Source organism: Bison bison, unplaced genomic scaffold, assembly GCF_000754665.1.
Source record: "Bison bison bison isolate TAMUID 2011002044 unplaced genomic scaffold, Bison_UMD1.0 scf7180017864289, whole genome shotgun sequence".
Taxonomy (NCBI): Eukaryota; Metazoa; Chordata; class Mammalia; order Artiodactyla; family Bovidae; genus Bison; species Bison bison.
Window position 1 is genome coordinate 13,022,360 of NW_011494861.1, and position 19,805 is coordinate 13,042,164.

The following is a 19,805-nucleotide window of genomic DNA, read 5'->3' on the forward strand; positions in this document are numbered from 1 at the left end:
CTCAAAGTGTGGCCGCCCAGGCCGGCAGCAGCATGCGTATATGCTCAGTTGCTCAGCCGTGTCTGATTCTTTGCGACCCCATGCACTGTAGCCCACCAGGCTCCTCTGTCCATGGGATTTTATCAGCAAGAATACTGGAGTAAGTTGCCATTTCCTTCTCTAGGGGATCTTCCCGACCCAAGGATCAAACCCATGTCTCTTGCATTTGCAGGCAGATTCTTTACCACTGAGTCACCTAGGGACCTAACAAGAAGTGCAAATTTTCTTGGGACTTCCCTGGTGATCCAGTGGTTAAGACTTTGCCTTCCAATGCAGAGGCTGTGGGTTCAATCCCTGGTTGGGGAGCTAAGATCCCATATGCCTCGAGGCCAAAAAACCAAAACATAAAACAGAAGCAATATTGTAACAAATGCAGTAAAGACTTTAAAAATGGTCTTTAAAAATTAGGCAGAACACTCTGACATAAATCACAGCAAGATCCTCTATGACCCACCTCTTAAGAGTAATGGAAATAAAAACAAAAATAAACAAATGGGACCTAATTAAACTTAAAAGCTTTTGTACAACAAAGGAAACTAGAAGCAAGGTGAAAAGGGAGCCTTCAGAATGGGAGAAAATAATAGGAAATGAAGCAATTGACAAAAAATCTCCAAAATGTACAAGCAGCTCATGCACCTCAATACCAGAAAAACAAACAACCCAATCAAAAAGTGGGCTAAAGAACTAAACAGACACTTCTCCGAAGAAGACAAAAGTGAAAGTGAAAGTGAAGTTGTGTCCGACTCTTTGCAACCCCATGGATTGTAGCCTATCAGGCTCCTCCGTCCATGGGATTTTCCAGACAACAGTGCTGGAGTGGATTGCCATTTCCTTCTCCAGATGGCTAACAAATACATGAAAAGATGCTTAACATCACTCATTATTAGAGGGATACAAATCAAAACCACAACGAGGTATCATCTCATGCCAGTCAGAATGGCTGCCATCAGGAAGTCTATAAACAATGCTGGTGAGGGTGTGGAGAAAAGGGAACCCTCTTACACTGCTGGTGGGAATGCAAACCGGTACAGCCACTATGGAGAACAGTGTGGAGATTCCTTAAAAAACTGGAAATAGAATTGCCAAATGACCCAGCAATCCCACTGCTGGGCATACACACCAAGGAAACCAGAATCGAGAGAGACACATGTACCCCAGAGTTCATTGCAGCACTGTTTACAATAGCTAGGACATGGAAGTAACCTAGATGTCTATCAGCAGACAAATGGATAAGGAAGTTGTGGTACATATACACAATAGACTATTACTCAGCTATAAAAAAGAACACATTTAAGTCAGTTCTAATGAGGTGGATGAAACTGGAGCCTATTATACAGAGTGAAGTAAGTCAGAAAGAGAAACACCAATACAATATATTCATACACACACACACACACACTCACATATATATATACATGGAATTTACAAAGATGATAACAACAACCCTATATGCAAGGCAGCAAAAGAGACACAGATAGATGTAAAGAACAGACTTTTGCACTATGGGAGAAGGAGAGGGTGGGATGATCTGAGAGAATAGCGTTGAAACATGTATATTAGCATATGTAAAACAGATGACCAATGCAAGTTCGATGCATGAAGCAGGGCACTCAAAGTCAGTGCTCTGGGACAACCCAGAGGGATGGGGCGGGGAGGGAAGTGGGACGGGGGTTCAGGACAGGGAGATACATGTGTACCTGTGGGTGATTCATGTCGATGTATGGTAAAAACCACCACAATATTGTAAAGTAATTAGCCTCCAATTAAAATAATTAAATAAATTAAAAAAACAATATTATGAAATAAATGTTAACTTTTTAGCACAGATGGAGAGTTATAAACCCTGGGGTCGTCTCTGTCCCCACTAACAGAAGCATAACAACTATATGCTGAGATTAGAACTTACTAAGACTTGAATGTAAAAAAAAAAGGAGTAAAATAAAAGTTAATTTATAAGCCAAAAAAAAAAGTCCACATCAAAAAATAAATCTTAAAAAAAGACAGAAATGCAAATTCTCACACCCCATTCCCAAACCTCCTGAATCAGAAACTCTGGGCCCAGCAGTCTTTTTTTTTTGACACATGTAGAATGGAATATTGTAGTGTCAGTACTGAGGTTGATTGCTACAGCTATATTTAACCTCTTTGAGAATTAAATGATTACATCCTAATTATTTATACAGAACACTGGTCCACGAACAAAAATAAAGAATAGCGGCAAGAAGTTTATCTCATTCAATGTTTAGAGGTAAAAGGGTTAACCATTCTTTTCATCATTTTCTGCAGACGAGTCCTTTTATTCTTATTGAAATCTGATGACAAGTGAATTCTGGTATTTTCCCCAAGCTACTCTATGATGAGGATGCTGAAGGCTGTCACGGGTCAGCATACTTCAACAGAAGACTTTTCTGTTCCCCTGTGGGTCTTGGAGAGTCTGCAGAGAGGCAGGAGTCAACTGAGGCTCCCCTTGGGGACAGACATTGGTGGCAGCTGCTCCTGGGAGCTCCCTACACCACATGGACACTGGTGATGGCAGGTGCCATTGTGGAAACCCTCGCAGTTCTTTTCAATAGGTCCTCCAGGTGATCCTTTTTTTTTTTTTAATATTTATTTGTTTTGGCCATACCAGGTTTTAGTTGTGGCACTCAGGATCTTCAATCTTGTCTTCGTGGCAACATGCCACCAAAACACTTGAACTCTTAGTTACAGCATGTGGGCTCTAGTTCCCTGCAGGGATCAAACCCAGGGCCCCTAAATTGGGAGCACAGTCATAGCCACTGGTCCACAGGGGAAGTCCCCCCAGGTGATTTTTCTCTCTCAAGTTTGAGAACCACCTGCCTGAGTTAGTAAAGGCCTGTCGTTCAATAAAGCTAACAGTAGCTTCTGCTTTCATTACTGATACCATCAAAGGCCAGGGCAACAGGGTGGCCTCCTCGTCCCCATGGACAGCCCCTGGAGCACAGAGATTACTCTGCCAGCCCTTCTCCAGCAGGTGGGGGGGCCAGGTGTGTGTAGCTGTGAGCAGCTGTGAAACAGAGCTGCAGGTACGCTCCATCTCTCAAGGCGCTTCTGTTAAACATTCATTAAGAGGTGGCTTGGGCCTTGAAAGGCTAAACTCCTTGGAAGCAGCAGACAATCACAAAACGACCTCCATCCAGGAAAGAGGGGCCCAGGTGTCTGTTCTGGGGAGACCAGGAGGACTTAAGGAAGCCTGTCTGACTCTTGCTGGGTTCAGTACCTGGGGCTGACAGATCCGCAAGCGGGCCACAGCCAAGTTCTCATGGCACTGACTTAAATTGTAATTTGCTGGGCAAGCACGTTGCTGGTAACATCTGGAAACACCTTGGTTGGCACAATCGGGGGAGGAGGGAGTGTTACTGGCATCTAGTGAGAAGAAGCCAGGGATGCTGCTAAACACCCTACAGGCTGCAGGGCAGCCATACAACAAAGAATCATCTGCTCCAATGTCAATCCTGAGGCTTTCTAGGTGGCTCAGAGGTAAAGAATCCACCTGCCAATAAGGCAGACACAAGAGACTCAGGTTCAACCCCTGGTTCAGGGAGATCCCCTTGAGAAGGAAATGGCAATCCACTTCAGTATTCTGCATAGACAGAGGAGCCTGCATAGAGGGAAACTGCATAGACAGAGGAGCCTGGTGGGCTACAATTCATGGGGTTGCAAAGAGTCAGACGTGACTAATCATACACACATTCATTCTTAACCAATATTTATGGAGCACCTACTGTCTCCCAGGTACCATATCAGGTATCATGAGTCTTCACTCATTTACCCCTGAAAAAACATGTCAAAACACTATAGAATGCAGCCCACAGGTGTGAGTGGTGCTCAGTGTTTTTTAGTTTGGTTTCTAGAACATATACAGTAAGCCCTCTACATACAAATGAGTTCTATTCGAAGAGTGCGTTCGTAAATCCAATTTGTTCTTAAGTCCAACAAAGTTAGTCTAGGTACCCAACTTCCATAACTGACTATATGTGGTACTGTACAGTAATGGGATTATAATACTTTTCACACAAATAATGCATAAAAACAAACACACAAAAATAAAACATTTTAAATCTTACAGTACAGTACTTTGAAAAGTACAGTAGAACAGTTCAACAGCTGGCATAACAGGAGTCATCTGTCTGGCATCAAGTGAACAGACAAGAAGAGTTACTGACTGTAGGAGGGGAGGCGGTGGGAGATGACAGAGCCGAAGGATTGCCAGCAACACGAGACGGAGCCCATCGTCACTCACACCTGACATTAATGGCATGGGTTTCAGATTCCTGCTGGATTCAATTCCATCTACCCTCCTGAAAAAAACAGTCCAGTGATGTCTGGGTAGTAGCTTCTTTTTTTTTTTACACAGATGACATGGCAGCACTGGATTGCTTTCTGAACGGCTGCTGCAACCTTCGTGTACCGTTCTACATTCAGGTCCTGTGACTCAAAAATGAACAGTGCCCCTCAAATAAAGAAATCGTCCTTGCCATTGCCTGCATCATGAATCTCTTAGGTTCTTCCGTTACTTCTTCTTCCTCTTGTCTCCCTTCATCCTTTCTCTGGGCCCCCTGTTCCGTGGTTATCGCTTGGCACGTCTTAGCAGTACCAGCTATATCACTGCCGCCTTCATGCTTGTTTCTGGACATCCTGGGCTTGAAATAAAGATCTCTACGACTCTATACACTGCTGTGGTTGTTGTTCAGCCGCCAAGTCATGTCCAACTCTTCGCTACCCCATGAACTGCAGCACACCAGGCTTCCCTGTCCATCACCAACTCCTAGAGTTTGCCCAAGTTTAAGCCCATCGAGTCGGTGATGACATCCAACCATCTCAACCTCTGTCGCCCTCTTCTTGTTCTGCCTGCAATCTTTCCCAGCATCAGGGTCTCTTCCCATGAGTTGGCTGTTCACTGATTGTACAGTACACAAAAGCACAACCACGTGTAGAGGACACACACATGTGACAATGACAATGTGCAGCAGACACATGAACGAACATGTGACCAGACACGGGAATGCACACTGGCATCTTTGAAAGTTTGCAACTTGAAGGTATGTATGCAGGGGACTTGCTGTATTGAATTAGTTAACATTTAAAACTCAGGAGATTTCACATAAAGTCTGGGCTTCTAACTTCTCTTGGAAAATCACAAGGGTAAGGCCACATTGGGCCTGCATTCTTGGATGGGGGAATTGCCTGGAGCCACTGCTTATTTTGGCTGTGCCGAAGTTTGCCAGGGTCCCCAGGGAGCTGTATCAGCTGCCATCTGTCACTGTTCTCTTCACCTCACCTGGCATCTGCAGGTGCATGAACTTGTTACCTTTCCCTACCCACGTTATCAGCTGCCATCTGCCACTGTTCTCTTCACCTCACCTGGCATCTGCAGGTGCATGAACTTGTTACCTTTCCCTACCCACGTGTATGGTCCCAACCTTCACCCCAACAATGATTTGACCCAAACCTGCATCTGCAATGCTTCTGTTCACCCAACCTCTTCCCCCCGATATCCAGTTCCTACTGGACCTCTCCAGAAAAGAATCTTCTCATAGATCCATGAAGGGACTCACTGCTGAAGCACCTTCAAAGCAGAAATGAAATGATGGATAACACTTATGACCTGACAAGTAGCATCAGCACAGTTCCTGTTTATTTGCCAATGTCTCCTGCAATACTGGGCGTAAATTTCATACGGCCAGCTACCCAGCTATTTATCTCTGAATCAGCAGAATGTCTCAGCCTCAGCATTATTATATTCAGTCAGATAATCCCCTGTTGTTGGAAGATGTCCTTTGCATTGCGGATGTTTATCAGCATCTTTAGGTTCTACTCACTGGAGGTGAGTAGCATCCCAGTCACTCTCAGTTATGACGATCAAAAATGTCCCCAGACATAGCCCTAGGAGGGCAAAACTGTCCCCACCTGAAAATCACTAAGCTGATGTATGGCCTGGCACAGAGTCAGCAAGGAAATGCTTTTTGAATGGTTGGGTGGAAGGAAGGAAGGATGGATGGATGAATGGGTAGGTGGATGGATGGGTGGATAGATGGTGGAGGGGTGAACCGACAAATTTATGATACCAAGTCTAAGGAGTCGGGGAGGAAGAAGGTTGAAAAATTCAAGACACAGCCAATTGAAAAACAATGAAGGTAAAGTTAATACAAGGACTCTGAAATGGCAATTTTAAACAAGAGCAAATTGAGTTAAAATCCCGCTCAACTTTTCAGGGTTGCTGGTAGTTATTTAAAGTGAAGACCAATTGTCATAAATTCATAAGAGGATCAAGATTACATGGCTGGAGTAAGACTTTGCACACTTAGATACAGCTTCCTAAACAGAATTTGCCTTCTGCAACTTAGCTTTTTTATTTTTATTTTTTGGTTCCTAAAGCTGGCCCTGATTTGTGGCCTGGTAATCTGTCCTGTGCAGACCCTCATTTTAGGACCAAAATGAATTTTCTGTAGGAATTAATTTAAAGCAAGCAAAGGCAAAGTTTGAGAGACGACAGAGCACTGAATGATTTTCCCCTTAGGGAGACTATTTCTAGCTCAACAGTATCTCATGGGACCACCGATGTAGTTCAAACTACCCCTCTTTTACTTACAGAGTTGAAAAGGTGAGTAGGGGACTCTGGGTTCAGGCTCACTGGCCCTTGAATCCGGGCCAACTTAAGATGCGTTTCCCAACCATCAAACGTCATCAGCTCTAAGATTTGTCTTTTCTACTAATGCTGGAGTTCAAACGGTTCATTTAGACCCACCAATTTTTCTTTTGGGGAAAAAAAACCCAGATTCAAAACAAATTTTGGAAAAAGAAACCAATTAAGTATTGTTCTTTTCAATGATGCTTCCACAGAATAACTCTCATCAAGACTGAGTTAATGGTTTTGTACTAGGTGAGTCCTGTGTTTTCAGAAGGATTTGTAGTTTCAGACATGAGCGTGTGGATAAACCCTGTCCTCTAGGATTTATACATGTAACCCCATCTGGTTGGTAGAAAAGAGTTGGAGAAGACAGGTAGATTTCTCACTCATTGTGTTCTGATCCCTGTTCATTGGGTTTCCCTGGTGGCTCAGACAGCAAAGGGTCTGCCTGCCAATGTTCGAGACCCAGGTTTGATCCCTGGGTTCAGGAAGATCCAGTGGAAAAGGAAATGGCTACCCACTCCAGTATTCTTGCCTGGAGAATTCCATGGACAGAGGAGCCTGGCAGGCTAAAGGGGTTGTAAAGAGTGGGAGACAACTGAGTGACTAACACACTCTCTGTTCATTAACAGATAAGAAGTTAAAGAAAACCTTCCCCAATCATCACCAGCAAACAGGAAGCTCACACTTAGAGAGACACCCCCAACCCTGACCCCCGGGACAGAATAAAGGAAGGCTCCGACTTCCCGCCACCAAAGCAAGTCTAAATGTTTCTTCTAAACACCACAGCTAGTGAAAACAACATTCCATTTGCAACAATAGCTTCTTTCTCAAAGTTCATAAAGCTAAACAAGGCAAGTTGAAAATGAGATGAGGAATTATTACCAGGAAGTGCTTTCTCTTTAATTGTGAGCATGCCTAATTTGGTCATTTAAAGAACAAACAATTTTATCTTAATGATGCTCTTAGATTTAAAATGTGTTGAGTGAGCTTTAGTGACTTTCTCTGAATTTGAGAGTCATACAGTTTTAGGAAAACCTCCTGACCTCCAGCACGGCAGTAACACTCTTTCCTGCTCCTTATGTACTGGAGCACCCGGGGACTGAATGTTTGATGTGTCCTCTCTGTGATTTTCTAAATCATGGCTCTCAACCTGCGGAACCACAGATCCCAGCAGAGAAGGGCCCTTTTTGGATGTATGGTCCCAAAAGCCATAGGTGCACCAAGCAGTATATTTTTCTTTTCCTTTTTATTTTGTATTGGAATATAGCTGATTAACAATGTTATGATAGTTTCAGGCAGACAGCAAAGGGACTCAACCATACATCTATGTGTATCCATTCTCCCCCAAACTCCCCTCCCATTCAGGCTGCTGCTGCTGCTAAGTCGCTTCAGTCATATCCAACTCTGTGTGACCCCATAGATGGCAGCCCACCAGGCTCCCCCGTCCCTGGGATTCTCCAGGCAAGAACACTGGAGTGGATTGCCATTTCCTTCTCCAATGCATGAAAGTGAAAAGTGAAAGTGAAGTCGCTCAGTCGTGTCTGACTCTTCGCAACCCCATGGACTATAGCATACCAGGCTCCTCCATCCATGGGATTTTCCAGGCAAGAGTACTGGAGTGGGTCGCCATGCCCATTCAGGCCGCCACGTAACATTAAGAAGAGTTCCCTGTGCTATATAGTAGGTCCCAGTTGGTTATCCGTTTTAAATATAGCAGTGTGTGCCTGTTGATCCCAAGCTCCCTAACTATCCCTTCCTCCCATCCTTCCCCTCTGGGTACCATAAGTTTGTTCTCTGAGTCTATAGGTCTGTTTCTGTTTTGTAAGTAAGTTCATCTGTATCATTTCCTTTTAGATCCACCTAGAAGGCATATCATATGATATTCCTCTTTCTCTGACTTCTCTCAGTGTGACAATCTCTAGGTCCATCCATGTTGCTTCAAATGGCATTACTTCATTGTTTCCAATGGCTGAGTAATTAATATTCCATTGTGTATGTGCGCCACATCTTTATTCACTCCTCTGTTGATGGACACTTAGGTACCAAGCACTACTTTTGGATGGGCTGACCAAGGTACCCACAATGTAAACACGTGTGCTTTTCAACTGTATGAAAAAGCTCTTGATTAGTAAGGTTAAAATTTACCTGAAACACTACTTAATTCATAACCTCTGGGTTAGTTATTTTTATCAGTCAAAAGATGTTAAAAGTTGAGCTACATCATATGGGATGGGAAGTGTTTTGATAAGAAAAAGTTCTCATATACAAAACTAGAAAGCACTACTTTCTGGAACCATTATAATTCTGTAATGAATGTTTCCTTGTAATTAATTTTTAACATGTATTTAGTATAATGATACATGACAGTGGATATCCCACAAAAATCTATTAGCTTACTCTGCCACAAATGCGTGTGCATCCATACACACACACACACACACACACACACACAAATATAGTCATTTCTGTCACTTACTCTGCTACTTGCTGTATGATATGACTCTGGGGAAGTTACTAAACCTCTCTGGGCTTCAGTTGCCTTATCAGTAAAATGGGGGTGCCAATAACAGCACTTCCTTTCATGAGACAGTTGAGAAGATTAAATAGCAAAGGATTTAGGGGGCAAGCATTGTGCCTGACACATACCAGATTTTTTTCTAAAAACTGTATCTCCCTAACCTTTATCCTCTCTCCTTTAGCATCATTCCACCAATTCACACGACATTAAAATGTACAAACAAAAAGCAAGTTGGCACGAAATATTTTTGGAGTTATGGAATCATGATGACAATTAGAATAAAATCATGTTGGAGTGGGATTTCTGGCTTTCTCTCCATCTCAGTTCATCATAGTTCATGTTGTATCTTTTTTCCTACCCTTGAGCTAAAAACCACCCATTAACTTCCCAGTTGCCTTTAGAATCAGCCTGTTTTAAAGAGGACACTTATTAATGTTTCTGTAATATGCTGGCAGACAAAACCTAAGAGCTCCCTTGGGCTGCACATGTGTAGAAACACCCTCAGGCACCGCAATAGGCAAAATGTGAATTTGGCTTATGGCAGTGGATAAACAGGCTCTAGGATGTAATGTAAGACAACAACAGTATTTCCAAGATCAAGAACTCTAGAGAAAACTGCTGGGGTTAAAATTCCAGTTCTACCAATTATGTGCACAATGTGTGACCCTGTGCCAGTCATTAACCTCTCTGTGTTTCAGTTTTCCATCTATGCATGCAAAAAGCAATAATGCTATCCTCAACTCTTAATTGTAAAGAACTTATGCCTGGATCTGGCATAAAGTGGTCTGAGGATTATGCCTTCTAAAAGGGTATGAAACAGAGACTGTGAGGTGCCTTATCCTCGAAGCCTTGGGAACAAGGCTTTACTGGGCTGAAGAACTCAGGATCTGGTTACCATCAGAGGAATAATGTGATGCCGAGTCATGGCATCACATTAGGGTAACGGATGCCTGCTTGGTTATGTTCAGATCCAACGGCAAACAATTTGGAATGTACTCCATTATTCTAAGAGGTTCAAAGCACCATTCTGGAAAATTCAAACATGTGGACAGAACTGATACATGAATTCAAACTCCTTTGCTGCCAACTTAAAACAACTGAGTGCACCAAACTGCCTATTTTTAATGCAAGGCTATGAATGGAGTTGTCTAACTCAGGGCAGAATGTGCTCATGCCCCAAAGATTCAAGTAACCTTCAGTTCAGTTCAGTTCAGTCGCTCAGTCGTGTCTGACTCTTTGCAACCCCATGAATCGAAGCACGCCAGGCCTCCCTGTCCATCACCAACTCCCGGAGTTCACCCAGACTCACGTCCATCGAGTCAGTGATGCCATCCAGCCATCTCATCCTCTGTCGTCCCCTTCTCCTCCTGTCTCCAATCCCAGAGTCTTTTCCAATGAGTCAACTCTTTGCATGAGGTGGCCAAAGTACTGGAGTTTCAGCTTTAGCATTATTCCTTCCAAAGAAACCCCAGGGCTGATCTCCTTCACAATGGACTGACTGGATCTCCTTGCAGTCCAAAGGACTCTCAAAAGTCTTCTCCAACACCACAGTTCAAAAGCATCAACCATTTGCAATTCACCCACTAGGACACGACCTAAGGCCTGCACTTCACTTTACCAAGCTCTATTATTTTCCCACTTTTACCACGGTGACGCCTATTCTCTCACTCCTGTAAACAATCATGAAACACTTTGAGTTGTGGGCTCCATCCATGTGTTAAATGATGGACTGTAAGTTACTCTTCTCCGAAGCATTCCAGTTTCAACCTCTCCTCAGAATTCCAAGGTGGAAACATCCATCCTGGTCACTCTGTAACTCTTCCCAACAGTCCTGTCCAAGATGTGTGCTGTGGGGAGCAAGCCTGGTTTGCTGAAACCAGCTAAGTTCAGCCTCCCTACCATCAGGCAAGTTCAATAAGCCTGTGGATATCCATCCATGAATCTACACTGACTAAATGTCACTATTGAACTTTCTCTTTTTTATGTTTCTCACTTAGTCTCCAAATAAGATTTCCTTTAAAAAATGTTTTCCATTATAAATTAGAAAGAGCATATTCCCAGCATGAAGCACTTAAAATACACAAGAAAGCTGATGGGGAAAGAAATAACGTCTATTTCCATGCCCAGAGCTCATCTACTGTCAATATTTTGCCGTATTTCCCTCTAGTCCTTTTTTCTATTGATAATTTCTTTTTTCAGCTTTACTGAGATTATAGTGGACATAGAATATTATATCAAAGTGTACAATATAATGATTTGATATATTGTATGTGTGTGCTAAGTTGCTCAGTCATGTCTGACTCTTTGCGACCCCATGGACTATAGACCACCGGGCTCCTATGTCCATGGAGATTCTCCAGACAAGAATACTGGAGTCGGTTGCCATTTCCTCTTTCAGGGGATCTTCCCAACCCAGGGATCAAACTTGTATCTCCTGTGTCTCCTGCATTGGCAGGCGGATTCTTTACCACTGAGCCACCTGGGAAGACCCTATTATCTCAATAAGTTTAGTTGAAATTCATCACCTGTATGTTACATCCCCAGAACTTAGTAATCTTACAACTGGAAACTTATACCTTTTGATCCCCTTCTGCCCATTTTGTCCACACCCCCATGGCCTTGGGAAGTACCTATCTGTTCTCTGTATCTGAGTTCAGTTATTTCAAGATTTCATGTATAAGTGAGATCACACAGTGTTCATCTTTCTCTAACGGACTTATTTCACTTAGCACAAGGCCCTCAAGGTCCATGTGCGTAGTTGCGAATGGTGGGATTTCCTTCCTTTCTATGGTAGAAAAGCGTTTCATTGCATAGATATATACCACAATGTATTAATGCATTCTCTTACAGATGGACACTTGGGTAGCTTTCATATCTTGTGTGTGTGTGTTAGTCCCTCAGTCGTGTCCGACTCTTTGCGACCCCGTGGACTATAGCCTGCTAGGCTCCTCTGTCCATGGAATTCTCCAGGTGAGAATACTGGAGTGGGTTGTCATTTCCTTCTCCAGGGGATCTTCCCAACGCAGGGACTGAACCCAGGTCTCCTGTGTTACAGGCAGATTCTTAACCATCTGACCCACCAGGGAAGTTTCCATGTCTTAGTAATTGTAAATAATGCTGCAGTGAACATCGGGGTGCACATATCACTTCAAGACAGTCCTTTGATTTCCTTTGTGGTTAAGAATCCTTTGGTATATACCCAGAGGCGGAACTGCTGGATCATATGGTAGTTCATCTTTTAGTTTTTTTGAGGAGACATTCCACAGTGGGGGCACCAATTTACATCCCCAATTTCTTGGCTGCAGCTTTTATTTTTCTTTCTTTTTGTTTGTACTGCACCACATGTGGGATCTTAGTTCTCCAACCAGGGATCAAACCCATACCCTTTGCAGTGGAAGCTCAGAGTCTTAACCCTTGGGCTGTCAGGTTGCATGTCCATGGTTGCAATCCTTACACACATGGGATCATTCCATCCATACAATTTCATATCCCACTTTTCTTCACTTGGGCTTCTTGTCTGTGCACCTTTTTTGTGCTGCTGTCATTAGGGTTAGATGGAAAAGTTCCATCTTAGTTTAGTTGAATAATCAGGAGAAAGGACTCATTCTCTTCCTGGTTGGGATGATTAGAGTAGTAGAAGACACTGAAGGCCAACTGGGAAGGAAGGACCCTCAAGGACTGGGAGATGAGGGTGAATAAGGCTGATGGTGGAGGGAGTGACAATATCCAAATTTCTGTTAAGCTTTTCTCTCAGGATTCCTGCAGAGTTGATCTTCAGGGGATCGAGTCATGAAAAACCACAAACTCATTGGCTCCAGGACACAGCAAGACACACTTCAGACTTGTTTTTTTTTCCATCTGAATTGATTGCAGCATTTACTAATCAGAAGAGGCTAAATAAAGATGCTGGTTTACAACTTCTATCAAAAACATGTAAGTGGACTTCTCAGCTGGTCCAGTGAACACAGGTTCAATCCCTGGTCTGTGAAGATTCCATATGCTGCAGGGCAACTAAGCCAGTTAGTAACAAGATACTCACTGCTACTAGAGAAAACCCACTCACAGCAATGAAGACCCCAAACAGCCAACACACACACACACAAACGCATGAGATTTCACAACACTAAGTTGGGATTTCCACATGGCAACAATGACACAGATGTGAGAAGCCACTTCAACCCAGGCATGGACCTTCTAACTTATTCACTGTAATTTCCTCTCGACCTGCTTCGTTTCCTTACCAGCCTAGAGTCTGCAAGCACTGCAGTTTGCAAGCACAAATCTTAAAGTAACTTCTGCTCCTCTGATATTCCCCTATTTTAAGACAGTCCAGTAAATTCCACTGCTGGTTCCTAAGTTAAAGACAGAAATGGATGGTCCTTCTCTAGCCCACTCTCCACTGCCACCTGTGAAAGAGGGGAAGCTCTTTTGAAATAAAGACTTGAGTGATGACCACACCATCTTTATCCTGGGCTATGGAGTGTGCGGAATAGGAAATGCAGCACCGAAGCTGAGGTGGTCCAGAGCAATGGAAGGTACGTGGGTTTGGATTTCTTTCCATTACTTTTACATAACTTTGCAATTGGCGGCAGGCTGCTTTGACCATTATTTTTTCATGCAACAGGAAAAACTATGCCCCAGGGTATGATTATTAAAATATGTTACTCTTCTATATTTAAATAGTAGAATGGCTTTTCTGTGGTTTAAAATGAGCCAAGGGAAATACCTATGGCTTAAGATGTAACTTGTACAAAGTAGGCTTAACACTCCACCACTCAGAATCAGTAACTGCCTGGGACTCAGTCATTTTTGCCATGAGATGGATATGGGCATAAGAGTATGGAGAAAAGGTTCTAGAAGCTGGGGACCTGTGGGATGACTCAGCAGCCTCATATGCCCCTCACCTATTCTCAGGTGTATCCAACCTACACCTTGCAAGTTCTTGGGCAGCTGTCACCAAAGAGGCAACAAAGACAGAGTGAAAACAGCAAGGTTTCTGAGAAAGGAAATGACCAACTGAAGGTTCTTCAGTTGTAAGTAATTGAAATACACTCAGTTCTCACCAGAAAGTGGCTGTGCTCCCCGTGGACATTTAACAATGTCTGCAGCCATTTTTGGTTATCACATCTGGGGATGTGGTATGGTTCTGGCATCTAGCGGGTAGAGGGTAGGAATGATGCAAACAACCTGCAAGCTACAGGTGAGCCACTGAACAAAGAATTATCTGGCCCCAAATGTCAATAGCTCTGGGGCTTGAGAAGCCCTGCCTGAGCCCAACAGAGAGAATGTGCGGGAAAGAGAGGTGTAGATGGTCAGATTGCTACTGGCCCCCCGCCCCAATATTCATGTCTCCTTTTTACTGTAGTAATAACACTTTTATAATCAAATCAACTTTTTTGAGGTGTGCAATTATGAATTTTTAAACATGTATAGATTCATGTAACCAGCATCACAATCAGACCATTTCTATCACCTCTCAAATTCCCTGGCACTGCCCTTCAAAGCCACACCTCCCCCACCTATAACCCTCGGCAACCGGGAATCTACTCTCCATTCTTCTGAAGGATGTCATATAAATGGAATTGAGACAGGCTGGGACCTGGGACTCTTTGCTGCAGTACTGCAATGCTTGTACTCAGACACACCTCTCCTCGAGCAACAAAGAAACTATAAGGGACTAAAAATAAATGTGTGCATACAGTTGGGGCAAATTATGGACACAAGACACAAAAAGATAAAAAAATCCCTATTGGAGCAAAAACTGGGTGATGGGAACAAAATCTAGGTACGGCACACGTCTCAACACTCACCACCACCAAAGGGGTGAGCAAAACACCGAAACCACCCCTCCGGTCTGTCCCCTGCACACACACCACTACCTCTATCCTACATAAGGAACAAGCTTGCCCGCTCAGCAAGTGAGCAAACAGGGGAAACTGTTGCTTGTTCTCACACCCACCACTGCAGCAGGGGCCCCAGTAACGCCTTGCCTGAATTTTCAATTTGGCCTCTGATCAATTTCTACTGATTGCAGAAGGCCAGGAACCGTGGTTGGTATCAGAATCATACAGCGTGTAATCTTTTGGGACTGTTTCTTTCATTCGCCATAATGCCTTTGAGATTCATCCAAATTGCATTATGAATCAATAATTCATTCCTTTTTATTACTGAGCTGTTTTGCAATTGTATGGATGTACCACAATCTGTTTATCCATTCATCTGTTGAAGGACATTTGGGTTGATTCCAGTTTCACACCATTGTGAACAGAGCTGCCAGAAACACTCATGTACAGGTTTTTGTATAAACACAGGGCTTTATTTCTCTGGGATAAATATCCAGGAGGAAGACTGCTGAGTTATACGGCCCATATATGGCAGTTATAGGGCGCATATATATATATATGTGGCATATATGTGGCATATAACTTTATAAAAAACTACCAAACCATTGGCTGCACCATTTTACATTCTCATAAGAGATCCAGGTGCTCTGCATCTTTGTCAGCATTTGGTATTCTGCATCTTTTAATTTTTATGTTTTAAAATTTTTATTGTATTGAAGTATAGTTGATTTACAATGTCGTACAAGTTTCAAGTGTACAGCTAAGTGATTCAATTATACATACATATATACACTTTTTTTTTTAGATTCTTTCCCATTATTGTCCATCTTTTTAATTGCAGCACTCTAATAAGATGTGTAGTGGTACTTCATTGTGGTACTAATTTGCATTTCCCTAACAGGCAATGCGGAGAAGGCAGTGGCACCCCATTCCAGTACTCTTGCCTGGAAAATCCTATGGACAGAGGAGCCTGATGGGCTGCAGTCCATGGGGTCACGAAGAGTCAGACACGACTGGGCGACTTCACTTTCACTTTTAATGCATTGGAGAAGGAGATGGCAACCCACTCCAGTGTTCTTGCCTGGAGAGTCCCAGGGACGGGGGAGCCTCGTGGGCTGCCGTCTATGGGGTCGCACAGAGCCGGACACGACTGAAGCGACTTAGCAGCAGCAGCAACAGGCAATGAGGGGCTTCCCAGGTGGCACAGCGGTAAAGAATCTGCCTGCCAATGCAAGAGACACAAGAGATGCTGGTTTGATCCCTGGGTCGGGAAGATCACCTGGAGGAGGAAATGGCAACCCACCCCAGTGCTCTTGCCAGGGAAATCCCAGGGACAGAGGAGCCTGGCGGCCACAGTCCAGGGGGTCACACAGAGTTGGACACGACAGAGGACACACACACACACAGAGGCCGCGATGCTGGACGTCTTTTCATGGGCTTATTTGCCATTTGCATTCATTTTGTGTATGTGTGAAGTGTCTGCTTTCATCTTTTGCCCATTTAAAAAATTGGGTTGTTTATTTTCTTACTGTTGAGAATTCAAATATTCATATATTCTGGATACAAGTGTTTTGTCAGATATGTGACATGCAAACATTGTCTCTCCACTGGTAGTTTGTTATTTCATCTCTTACAAAGTCTCTCTCACAGAGGAAACGATTTTAATTTTGCTAAAATCTAACCACTCAATTTTGTCCTTTATGGATTATGCTTTTGGTGTCACATCCAAGTGTAACTGAACTTGTAAGTGACTCATGGCCACACCTAGTTTTTCTTGCCAAGGGTGGCCATGTCACCCAGTTCTGGCCAATAGAACACATTCCTGTAAACGTTCCTTCAATGTCAGCTGCTATGGTTGCTCTGCTCCTTCTCTGGCTTCTTCCATCTATCTTCTTGGAGTGAGGTTGTGATATTCTTGCCATGTTTCTGGGATAGGCTACATCCTGGGATTGCACAGTGGAAAGCTAAAGACAATGCACTTAAAAAATACTTATTTTTGTCTGTGTCGGGTCTAGATATGGCATGCAGGACCTTGCGTTGCAGTGCATGGGCTCAGTAGCTGCAGTGAACAGGTTTCTAACTGTGGCTCACAAGCTCCACAGTGCACAGGCTCAGTTGTTGCAGTGCTTGGGCTTAGTTGTTCTGTGGCATCTGGAATCTTAGTTCCCTGACCAGGGATCAAACCCATGTTCCCTGCATTGGAAGATGAATTCTTAACCACTGGACCATGAGGGAAGTTCCAGACAAAGCGCTGATTTTGAGGACTCTGTGGAGCTGAACCCTCAAGCCAGTGGGTACACTTCTGGCTTTTATGGGAAAAGAAATAATGAACATCTTTTTTACTCAGACTATTATTATTTGGGATCTTTTATCATCCTTGGCCAAATCTAGACCAATCTGATGCAGGAGAACAAAGGGATAGCTCATGTAACTCACCCCAGTGTCCTGTGAACCACCGGGAGCTAAGGTGGCCATCTAAGGTTTTCGACTGTCCAGTATACCTCCTTATTTTGCTACTTATAATCTAAGTGTTCCTCCTGATTCTGATATGACCACGCCAGTGTATTACCTGGATAAAATCATACGGTTTGAAACGGATTGCTTCTATTTCTTAACTCAATGACCCAGGACTAGCCAATCAGATTCACAGTGGAACTGCTTCACTGAGGGACAAATAACTAATCTTAGAGGCAATATATCTCAGACCTGAAGCAAGAAGAGGAGTTAATATGTAAAGGGGATGGAGGTGAAGCTATGGAGAGTGACGGTAAAGAGCTATATAGGCAGTGTAAATAGCACGTGCAAAGGCCCAGGAGCAGCCTGACTGCCAGGTCCGAGCACAGGTTGCAAACTTTCTGTCTGGGCTGAGCTCTGCAATGAAAGGTTGGATCCACACCAAATTGTAGCTTTCAAGGAACCTGCAAAGCACTAGGTAGACACTTCTGAAAAGTACTGCTATCAAGACAACAAGTTATTCATTACATAGGGAGGTGACACTGTTAACCCAGCATAGAAACCAACTATAGCAGATCTTGCCAATGTCTACCCCTGCTGATGGATACAATTAGAGGCTGACTCAATAGCACAGAGTGCTCTGGACCCTTTGTCCTTTGCATTTAAGAAGCCTTCCATGGAATGATGAAAATCCCAAACTGTTGCCTCCCCTACGGCAACAGACAGCAGGCTTACTCTACCTGCACTGAATCAACAATATCAGAGCGAATCCTGGCAGGTCCCAGACGGTTGAAATCTGGCAAACACAAATGAGGCAGCTCATTAGACCATGATTTTATTAAGCAGCATTTAATATAGTGAATAATTTTGAGCTTTATTATCTAAAACATAAAGGGGTATTTTTAAACTTAGCTGAGCAGCAGATTGGGTTTTACAAAACATTGCTGTTTCAGGCCCAACAAACCAAGAGCATTTCTCCAACAACCTCTGTGGCTTTCCAGCTCCCAAGCTGTGCCAGTGGTTCCTGCCTTGCCATTGTGACCTGGGGGTGCTTAGAAACCATGCATGTTACAGAGAGAAATTCCAGGCCCCCATCCCTCCAAGGCACCTTCTCTCTGCCCTCATAGGGATGGGGAAATGGAAGTAGGGAATTACAAATTCTGGAAGCCTGTAAGATTCATGGTTGATCGATGGAGATGGGCAGTCTAGCAGGCAACCAGGGGAATGTGAGCCTCACCTCCTTGCCCTGGATGGCAAAAAAATACCAAAGGAGATGGCTCTGAGTCCAGTGGCCACACGGATTGGCCAACTTCTGTTCATCTACAGGCCTGCTCTTCACCTTGCATGTGGAATTAGGAGAAGAGAAGGAATTAGGAGAAGAGAGACGATCATACAAAAAGCCTCTGAAATTATCAAACAGCTGGAGAGGGCAGAGATCAAGGGTTTAGAAGACAGAAAACTCAGCCTCTAGCCTAAGCCACCTAAGCCCGACTCACCCACAAATGGCCTCTAGTCTTCAGGGCATTTACACCCTCCCAAATCGGCCTACAGCTACAGGCCCTGATGCCCCCTATGGGGCCAATTTCCAGACACTAAGCTCCGTGGGGGACATTTGACCACTGAAAAGTGTTGATGTTCAACATTAATTTTTAATGTTTCAGAAAATCATTAAGCTGGTTTGTATTATGCATCAGATTTTTACAGCTGGCCGTTTCATTTCCAGCATGGAAAGTGGCTGGAGGAATCTCATCGGGGATATTTACTAGTTTCTTTGCCCTCAAGAAGACTTAAAGGAGAGGCCCAAATAGGAGGCTTGTTCTCACTCTACTCTGCCTATGGACCCCCTTGGAGGAGCGGAGCCCTGAGTGCATTAGCCTTTGGGAGTCTGTCCAGCCTTCCAGGAGGAGGGGCCACACAAAGGACAGCCTGAAGAAAGAACAGAAGAGCTGTGTTTTAGAGACACAAGCAGCTTCTGGATGGGGAGTAGCATCAGGTGATGCTGGAGGAATAGCCCAAGGAGGCTCCCGAGAGGACAGGAGGATCCTCTGGAGAGCCTTAGGTGAAGAAGTGGCAAGTTTAGATTTGTCATTTAGGAGACCAGTTGAAAATGAACTGGTGGAATGGGGTGGGGGAGGGGCTTACAGAGTACGGAGGATAGGAGGCATTTTTAATGCAGGTGACAGATGATGGCAGCTTGTTGGGTGAGTATCCATGGGAATGGAGGGGAGAAGGACACAAGATCCATTCAAGGGGTACAGTCAACCTCATCCATGGGGAGCGGCCCCACCTCCTTGCTGCC